Here is an 11,130-nt window from a genome sequence, read left to right as displayed (position 1 = left end):
TAATTGTTTGCCTAATGACCGATGATCTGTTATACGGTTCGCTTAACTTTCGTTTTCGTTTATCGTTTGAGGGATCATACCCGGGATCTTATTACTTAGGTTCCCTTAACCTTTCTCAATATATTATATTCCTTTTATGATCCTCTCTTATAATCCTTTAATTTAAATCCTTTTTATCCTGTTACCTTATACTCAATTCTTTCCGTATCTAGTGGATTTTCGGGAAAATCAAAGTGTTCAGAATATGGATTCTGACGATCTTTACATACACTTATATCCCATATAAAGTACTAATAAAATCTCAGAATATCCATACCAGAACCCCTATATAGTGTGGCATGAAAAGTTTTCCCATTCAGCAAAAACACTATTCATAAGGGTTTCAAAAATTTCCAAAAATTGGGGTTATTACAGTCTCCCCTCCTTAAAAGGATTCCGTCCCGGAATCAGATAGAAAATGAATAGGGATACTCTCTTAGCATTGCACTTTCTAACTCTCGAGTAAATTTTCCCACATTGTGGTCCCACCACCAAACTCTGCCTAGTTTGATAATCCTTCTCCTAAGCACTTGTTCCTTTTCACTCTATAACCCTTCCTGGTTGCTCCATATAGGTTACGTCGGGTTGCATGTCTATGCGCTCATATGCCCCTATTTATCTGGCATCTGAATTACACTTCCTTAATATTGATACGTGAAACACGTTACGACCTGCTACATGTTCGAGCTTAGGGCTAGCTCATATGCTATCTTCCCAATACGTCTTAATATATCCAAGGGTCCAACAATTCGTGGACTTAGGTTTCATTTCTTTCCGAACCTCATCCTTCCTTTCCAAGGAGATACCTATAACAACACTAGGTCCCCTACTTCCTATTCCTTGTCCTTTCGTGTCAAATCAACATACTTCTTATGTCCATCTTGGGCTACTACCAGCCGTCCTCTGATTAGGTCTATTATATCCTTGGTCCTTTGGACTACTGCGGGTCCGAGCATCTTGCGCTCTACAACTTCATCCTAACCTAAGGGGGATCGACATTTTCTTCCCTCAAAAATCTCATAAGACGACATCTCGATACCTGACATATGATCTATTGTCGTAAGAAACTCAATCCGTGTTAAGTGATCATTCCAATTTCTTTCAAGTCTATTGCACAGACTCTCATTATAACTTTTAGCATTAGAGCTTTTGCTTCTCAATACCCATTCTTTTCCAGTTCGTAATCGCTACTACCTTCCGTTCCTAATATTATACTGGTTATAATTCTGCTCGTTAGCGTTCTATAACCTTTTAATAACCACGTCAACCTTAATATCACGAATGTGTTTCCATTCCGAATACTACCACAACTTTACTACTCCTTTTTCAGCTGCTTCTATCTTTGGAAGTTTGATCAATCATATAGAAGTAAAGGAATTTATTGAGAGATCACTATGATCATGAACACTTGTTCTATTGCATAGTTAGTACAGAAGGTGGCCAGCCTTTAGTACTTGACAAGCAATTAAACAATAGTTGGTATCCTACTCGGCTTCTATCACACAGATAGATAGTCATTCGGCAATACCTCCCCTTCTGGAAGGGTTGTTCTTCTCAGTTTATATGAAATGAAAAGAAGAGAAAAGAACGAATTGAAGAGAATTGTATATATGAAAAAAAAATATACTGCCACAAAATATCTGGCTTAGAACCTACCTCTGAACTATAGAGGTTTGTCATAGTAGAACAAAACATATATGTATTTATATCAATATCAAGTATTATCGCATCACATTTTGCTTGCTTAAATATTTTTTGCTATTCCGTCCATCATTCTAGGGACCCATGCTCTTCCTCGAGCTTATACACAATCACCTTTGAAACTCCCTCGATATCGAAAATCGAATCTGGGATCTCATTCTAGACATCATCGTTACTAGAATCCTATGCTTGCACCGCAACCTTCCTCATATAGTAATACGACTCTCTTTTCATAAGAGGGAATAAATATTCAATAGGTAGATACTCTACTTAATTAGTCTATCAATGATAACTTATATGCCACCACGACCCAATTAGTGGTACTCAATCTCACATCCATTCCAATACAACTCTCACGGTTGTAATCAGCTCATTACTCGCAGAATCATTGCTGCATTACTATGGTCCACCACTGACCTACTATCATCATTCACTTTCCATGAAATCTTAATATCTAACCATACGGAGTCCATATATGTCGTATAAAATACTTCTAAGGAGTTAACATAACCACCAATCATAATTCATGAAGAACACTCCAAAATCTGACGTACTTTCATGACATGAAGTAGATAAAATTGCGGAAGAGTTTCAGTCAAAGCAACGATAGCAGGTAAATACCATTCTTAATCGTATGCCTTAAATAGAAGACTTAACTCAAGGGTTCGTCTAGTCCTTGTTTTTTGAAAAATGGTCATGGCTTATCTCAAGATAGTATCTTCTAAGATAAATAGCCCGCTCATGGCGATTACACAAATTAAACCTTTACCAAACTACTATTACGGTTGGGTATTGCACAGTCATCAGAAGGAATGTCAATCTTTCAAACCATAATACAACCTTTACGGCTTCAACCATTATCAATGTATTCCTCTGGCACGAGCGCCTGTAATTGTCCTCTTACACTTAAAGTGTCGGCCACCACTTTGGCATTTCCTGATAGTAAAATTTCCTTACAGTCAATGTCATTTTAACCACCTCCAAATAAATTTTCTACCTCATTTCAATCACTGCTTATGTGAAGATGTTTTCCTTAAAATCTGGTGAGAAAAAAAAATATCACCATTTTTCCATAAGTTATTGCCTCAGTCTTTAGAGGTTAATCACTGTCACGACTGACTCTCAATCATAATTAGAACATCTTTTATCTTAAGTCCTAATTGCCCTGAACAATTTCGACCATTACTGGTTCGATCCATACTTTCTCGCGGTTTAACACGTGCCCCACTTGGCATCATTATAATTACGTCATATTTCCTTTATCAACATTTCTATTCTTGAGAATTTTGAATATTACCTTTCTCCTTGTAAAACCTCTAAGGTTATCCTTCAATCGTTCCTCCTGTATTCCCTAGATACAGGGCATATCAAAATACCATTTACTACTACTAGAACCATTATCTATATACTTCTGAAAAATTTCTCCACTGATCCTTAAAGGTTGTTATTACCTTAATCCTTTCCAATTCATACCGTCAAAACTCATACTATCCCTATTAAGGGTGAAATGCCAACCTTTATGCATTCCCCTAGGATTCGTTTTAAGTTACTGATATTCTATCCTTAATTCCACCTTTAAAAAGGTACAAGCATCCTTCCATGGATAAATAAAGTCATATATCCCTGATAAGGGTATCTTATTCAATCATTTCCACCTCGATAGTCTATACTGAATTTCACAATAGCATCCTTATTCAAGTTAAGGTCAATCCACATGGCCTCCAAAAGATAAAAATGGTTATCCGCTTTTCTTTCCTGATTTGGTAATGATCACATGGATGATCTGGAAGATATTGGTCATGTTCAACGTGAACTTCTTCTTAATAAATCCTTATTTACTTTGGTTGTTTATCTCAACAGTCATCTCAATGTTGGGATATCTTTCATACATGGCGTCTCCCTTCCTGGGTATCAAGCCACCGGTCTTACACTTCACATTCTTGAAGGTCACTTCCTTCATCCAATTTTCCTAATTTCTTACTTCCTTGTCTCCTCAGTCTATCCGCGTCTCAATATTTATCCTTCGAACTATCTCAAGGTTTTCTCAAATCCTCCCAACTTACAGGGGATAAAATATATTTATCTCTTATGCCTTCAACCATCAATTTAACTCATGGTGAATCACCCTCATCCTGACGATTACATACTTATCTATTTCTATTGCTACGAGTCTTTAGGGTTTCCTCATACCCAACTTCCTTATCATTCCTCAAACTCTATTGCCTTTATATTCCTTTCCACTTCAGTTTCTTTTTATTTTTCTTTCTCTTATCATTATTTCATGAACCAACACAACATAAGCATTGATTTCAAATATCCCGTCATTCTGGATTCGTGTCCTCAGAACGAATCTTGATAACTTTTACAACTTAGATTCATAATTCATCATACTCATCCGCTTTTGTTCTAGCTCCAAAGCTTTTACACTACCTCCATAACCTTGGGAAGTACTTTCCCGAAAATAATTGTCTGAACTTAAATTAGTTTATTATAATCTCTTGCTCCGTGCCTTCCTTGGCCTTTCACCAGCGGGTGGCCTCTCTCTTAGGAGGGTAAGTGACAAAATAGTCTTTTGTGATTAGTCAATCATTTAGAATCTCAAATGATTCCTGTATTTCCTTTAGCCAGGCTCTTGCCTCGACTGGGTCAGCTTGTTCCTTGGAACTCTGAGAGCTTAGCGACTTAAAGGTCCTGAAAGAATTTCTCACCGCATTGTTTCCTCAGGGTGGTGGTTGGGGATAATAGTCTAAGTTCTGTCTAGACTGGTCCATAAATTTTCGTATAGGAGTACCATCTCGGGTCTCCTTTCCTTACTCGACTTTCTGTTTCCTTAGTATGAAATGTTTCAACCTTCTCCCATAATCGGGGTTATCTTATACATTAAAAACCTTGTTTTCCACTCTATTATGTTATGGGTTCTTTCTTTCTTGATGGCAACCTCCCTGACTATCACATTCAGGGTTTGCCCTAAATCTTATTCCTCAAACTATGGCCTCATCTAGGTTCTCATCCTTAAGCTCTTGAACTTTTGGAACCCAATTTCTGTAGGAACACCTCACTATCCCCTTATCATCTTTCTCGGTGTGGATCTCTTCTCCAGTCATTGACTCTCTGCCTTCATTCATCACTTTTTTCTAGCACAATATGTTCTTTTCCAAAAATTCGGTCTGTATTGCAATCTCAAACAGCTTTTCGGTACCGGCTCCGGTTACCTTCACTTCTATTTCCATTTTCTCAAAATCTCTTATAAACTCTCTCAAAGACATGATCATCTTGAGTCTCTCCTTTTTACTAAGGGCATCAGCCACCATATGGGCTTTCCCCGAATGATACAGAATCTCCCAATCATAATTCTTGATTAGCTCTAACCACCTCATTTGGCGCATGTTGAGCTCTTTCTGCGTGAAAATGTACTAGAGCTCCTATGGTTTGTGAATCTCGCACTTCTCTCCATACAAGTAGTGCCTCCAATATTTAGGGCAAAACCATTGCCACGAGCCCAAGCTCATGGGTGGGGATATCGAATTTTATATTCCCTTAATTGTCTTGACGCGTACGCGATTACCTTGCTGTGCTGTATAAGAAGCACCCTAATTCCTTATGCGAAGCGTCACTACACTTCACAAAATCTCATTTTCCATCCGGCAACGCCAACATAGGGAACGTCACCAACCTTTGCTTCGGTTCTTAAAAGTTGTTCTCGCATTTCTCTGTCCATTCGAACTTCTTAGTCTTACGAGAAAGCCGCATTAAAGGGGGCTACTATCTTTACAAACTTGAACGAACCTCCGGTAGTGATCGACCAATCCTACCTCTGGTAGTCGACCTAACCATGGTCATCAATTCCTTAGTGGTCCTTTATTCATTCTTGTCAGGATCCTTCACGGGATCCTCCTCAGCAACAATCCCTTCTAGGACAACATCCTCAACCGCTACATCCTCAATATCAACATCATCCGGTCCTGCGTTAGGACACTCTATCGGATCCACAATCCCATCTCCAATTAGTAATAAAACATCATCGCGTTGTTACTCCTCAACCTCAGGGTTCGGAGTCCCGCTACCATATACGATCACGAACTACGCTTCTATCACGCTATTTATAAGGGTTCCCATAAGGGTTTTAACTGTCAGTACTACGTTAGGTAGCCCGACTATGAACTTGGCAAGAGTTCTTATTATCTTAGTGAACTTATTATCTTAACGTCACATCATCTCTGAGGTTTATAACGCTTAGCTCTGATACCACTTCTGTAACACCCCCAGATCCGGGGTCAGGGATCCGGGTCGTCACGGTCTTTCTTTCCACAATATCACTTCACTTAATTAATAAATAACCTTATGCTGTGACCCCACACTAACACACACCACAACCTGTTATAGTCTCATAGATGAAATTGAAATAAGTACAAGTCCTTGAATCCATAATTAAAAGTTATTACAACCCAAAATGATTACTTGATAAATTTACAGTTAATTGCCATTATCTGCCACAAGTTATAATTATACATAATTAATTCTCAAAAGTAGAATGCCTGATCTACTAATAGATCTACCTCTGCAGCTATAGCAGCTACAACATCAACGGGAAGACGCGAGACGCTTCCCACGCGCTTGCGCTGGGTCTGCTGGAGTCTGGCCATCTTTCCTAACTGTTGTTGTGTGATGAAGAAATAAAGCAAGAGTGAGCCTTACAGCTCGCAAGATAATATATAGCGATAACAATAATACAAGTATCTAAATGGATACTTACTAGAATCTTTTATCATGTGTAAGATAATTACTTACTAGATATAAGTTTTAAAAGAAGATGAAGTTACCAATTACTTCACTATACTTATACCATTTTTAGAAATCTACTTGAACTACTACTGTTCAAAGTATAATAAGATTCACGAGGTCATCCCATAGATGAGACCACAAATAAACTTGAAAATATTTGATCTTTGAAATATTTTGAAAAGAAATGAAGTTACGAGATACTTCATTCAATGGATACACCAATAAACTGTTTGACCCTGTCAATGCTTCGGCAACCACCCATTAGTAGCCTTTCGATCGAAATGCTACGGGTAGGGTTGCAGAATTATCCAAATGGATGATGAACTCATTACGGGAGTTTGCCGCGCCAGGAAGACCACTTACGATGATCAGTCGTAGTAGTACAACCCCACCATTTTCTACATGTAGAGGAGAACCTGTCGGATTTACTTGTCAACCGAACACTGAACTCCTAAGGAATGGACCGCCTTAGCGGAACTTCCAGGCCATTTGGGCCAATATAATAATACGGCTGGGCCGGCGCTACGCGGCCACTTACGCCACTCCTAGTTCAGATGAAATCCATGACTCTGAAACGTAAAGCTCGTCCCCACTTTCCCCAAGTAGAAACTTGTTGATACGGCTCCACCAAGAAGTCGTATCTAGTTGGAAAGGAAAACTCACCGATATTTCCCAGGCGATGCCTGTTAATGGATTAACTTGTTCCAAGAATTTTACTTCCCGAGTATTGGGTAAGTAATCAAAAACTCTTTTATCAAGACAGCAACCTTGTTGCGAATATAAAACACACTAGAGAGCCGGATCCCTCAGGTTTTGAGCGAGTATTTAAATCCCCTTCGAAAGGAGGATCTTAAATATAAAAATGAGTTTTGGGATCCGCTCTAACTTTTAAAAATCATTTTAAAGACTCGAAAACACTTTAAAGAGTGTTTGGGATAATGCTGATTTAATAAAGTAAATCAGTCTCAATAAAAAGAAATACCTGGATATTATTATTTAAATAATATTTCCATAAAGAATAATCTTTATAAAAATAATTGAAGTAGAAGTTTTAAAACTCTTACTTGAATGAAAATTAAATAATCAAGGATATACTTATACAAAAGTACTATCTTTATTTGAATAATCGAAAATAAGTTTGATTATCGAAACATTATTCTTTAATAAATTAAAGAATATTATTAAATAATAAGCGGAGTCATAATACCTCGAATGAATATTATAATTAATATTCATTAAATAAAATAACGGAGTCATACATCCTCGAATGAATATTCAAGTAATATTCAATAAATAATATAAAGGAGTCATAAGTCCTCGAATGAATATTCAAGATAATATTCATTAATAAAATAAAATTATCGAATAAACCTTATTCGATTAATAGTTTTAAAAACTATAACCATATATATATATAATATATATATATATATATAAAATATATATATATATATATATATATAATCTACTCGGGATCCTCGACTCCCGGTTTTAGAAAATGTTTACACCTTTGGTCCCTATACTAAGGGTATATGCAAATTACCGCTATTCTCTAGCATAGGTATTATCAACTGAACCAACAGATATATATGGCAAGAATACGAAACAGGCATGCATATGTACCATATCACATGCTACAATATATCGCAAGAATTTGCTAATATAACCATCATGCATCTATTACAAGATAATGCATATACAAGTGTATACATCACAACAACAGTATAACGGGTAGAAAACTTGCCTGAACGACTGGGGGTGATAAAAGGCTCGGGACGAGTCTGGTAACCTATAAACAACAAGTAAGTTGGAATTAAACCAAAGTCACTTGTAAATCTATACTTTAACCAACTTAGACTCTAACGCTCGTTTTGCGCTCACTGATTCTCTTAAGTCACTCGAGTACCCTCGGCTCCACCATTTTTAATAAATTAACCATTACGAGTTTTAAGGCGATTCCTTCGCGAGTGTCTTACGAACTGCCTAACACTCTTACCATAATTGTTTCATGCATTAATTAACCCTTTTTAGTCTTTAACCTATGTTTCAAAGTAAGGCGAGGGGAAAAGTTTCATTCGCGAAACGCCGTTACTTGAAACGGTCGTTTCTCCTAAACCGTGCATCGGAATCGAACGAACTACATATCAAAACGAAGCTCGTAACATGAACTATCTAAGCATGGCAATGGTCATAATCTAGCAGGGAGTTCTCGGGTCCAAATGTTATGAACAAAAGCAGTCTAAAGTAAATCGAACATTACGACGGCTATATTTACGCGATTTCCCAATTTTAAACCATTCAAAAACCATCACAATTCAACCTCAACCCATTCATACAACCAAAGTCCATCCTTATCACATCATAACAGCCCCAATCAATTCAATATTAACATTTATACTTATGCCTAAGCTTGAATTTAACTATACTTAAGTTCTTTTAACTAAAACAACAAGATTCACCATTCCATTTCACTACCACTCCAACCCAAACTCTAAACCACAAGAATTAAGCTACTTTATCACCATAATAATCAAAATCATCTTATTATACAAAGGAATCTAGGGTTTGGAGATGATATACCTTCCTTGAAGTGGTGGGAGTAGCTAGGAAGCCTTAAGAAGCCTTAAGAAGTCTTAGGGATGCTTGGATCTTAAAGGAAAACAAGAAAAATTTAAGTTAAAAACTTTGAAATCACTATTCATTGTCTTCTTCATTGATTATTTGAAGAAGATTGAGAATGAATTGAAGGCTTAAACTCATGATATAACCATAACTATGCATAAGGATGATTAGGGAATTATCTTACCAATTTAGGAAGCCTTGATCTTGAGTTTTGAATTTTCTTGCCTTTGAAATAGTAAAAAGCCGAGAGCAAGCTTTTGTTGAAGAGAAAGAAATGATTTTGTGTTTTGATGAAAATGATTTGTTTGGCTTGGTTGATTTGGTTTTGTTTTTGTTTTAGTTAATTACCTTTTTAACTTTGATTTTGTGTGGTTAATATTCCACCACATTTCCTTCCTTCCCATGTCATGCTTATGTCATGCTATGATGTCATCTTTCCCTCCTTGTCCTCTTCTCATTGGTTGGGTGACATCATCCTCTCTAATCCCTTTGATTAACTTCCTAATTGTTTGCCTAATGACCGCTGATCTGTTATACGGTTCGCTTAACTTTCGTTTTCGTTTATCGTTTGAGGGATCATACCCGAGATCTTATTACTTAGGTTCCCTTAACCTTTCTCAATATATTATATTCCTTTTATGATCCTCTCTTATAATCCTTTAATTTAAATCCTTTTTATCCTGTTACCTTATACTCAATTCTTTCCGTATCTAGTGGATTTCCGGGAAAATCAAAGTGTTCGGAATTTGGATTCTGATGATCTTTACATACACTTATATCCCATATAAAGTACTAATAAAATCTCAGAATATCCATACCAGAACCCCTACATAGTGTGGCATGAAAAGTTTTCCCATTCAGCAAAAACACTATTCATAAGGGTTTCAAAAATTTCCAAAAATTGGGGTTATTACAAATAAGCAAGCTATTAATAAAACATCTGGAATAGGTTTTGATTACAATGTTGCTATTGGAGAATTAGGCATAAACTCCCCTCCTCATGTCTGTGCTAAAGGTAGGGAAGTACCACATGTGCTTAATGGTGTTGATAAACCCCTCTATAAAGGATCAATTGCTGAACCATTTGATGAGATCTCCTTTATTATTCAAGAAGAAATACGTGTTGAAGATCTTGGTAATGAGAAGGTTGTTTCCAAGACAAGTGTGTTGAAAGTTCCAGTCAAAGTTGTGAAAGCAACTGAGACTAACTCAGACACACATGAGTTGGATAACAAAAATGCCATATCTACCATGCATAATTTGCCTGTTGTTAATCCCTCTCATAAAGTATGTGATGTTCCTAATTGTATGTCTTGTGCTTTTAATTTGATGTATGCTTATTTTAATGGTAAGCATGTTTCTAGTGATAAGACTACTCCTCGTCAGCATGTGAATAATAGGAAGCATGATAGGTCTAAGACTGCTAGTCCTCATAAGGATAGAAAGGAGACATTTGTGCCTAAGCCTAAACAGAAATTTGTTAAGGCTGTTTACAAGGTCAAATGTCCAGTCGTTGAGAAAGTTGAGAACATAAAAGTTAAGAATGTTGTTTTTCCTGATAAAGGCCAATACTACAAGTATGTCGGACCCAACCAAGTTTGGGTTCCGAAGAAGGTCTAATCCATTTGTATTGCAGGGCATTAAACAGGTGGAACCGGTAGTGTGGATTCTTGACAGCGGATCATCAAGACATATGACCGAAGATAGAGCCCTGCTATCAAATATGGTTGAGAAAGCTGGCCCAGTGGTTACCTTTGGAGATAACATCAAAGATTTAACTGAGGGATATGGCTGTTTGCAAGCTGGAAATATTATCATTGAAGATGTGTACAAGTGCACTCCTGGTTGGTGAGTCGAAAGAGGAAGTCAATGCACCATAGTTCATGGACTTTGCAGTTGCAGATCTATTGGACTATGCAATCTCTTCTTCACAATCTCACTTCAGGTTGGTATGAACTAGTGTACTACTCAAGCAATCGTCAAGGA

This window comes from Apium graveolens, chromosome 7, assembly GCF_009905375.1.
Source record: "Apium graveolens cultivar Ventura chromosome 7, ASM990537v1, whole genome shotgun sequence".
Taxonomy (NCBI): Eukaryota; Viridiplantae; Streptophyta; class Magnoliopsida; order Apiales; family Apiaceae; genus Apium; species Apium graveolens.
This window is presented reverse-complemented; position numbering follows the sequence as displayed.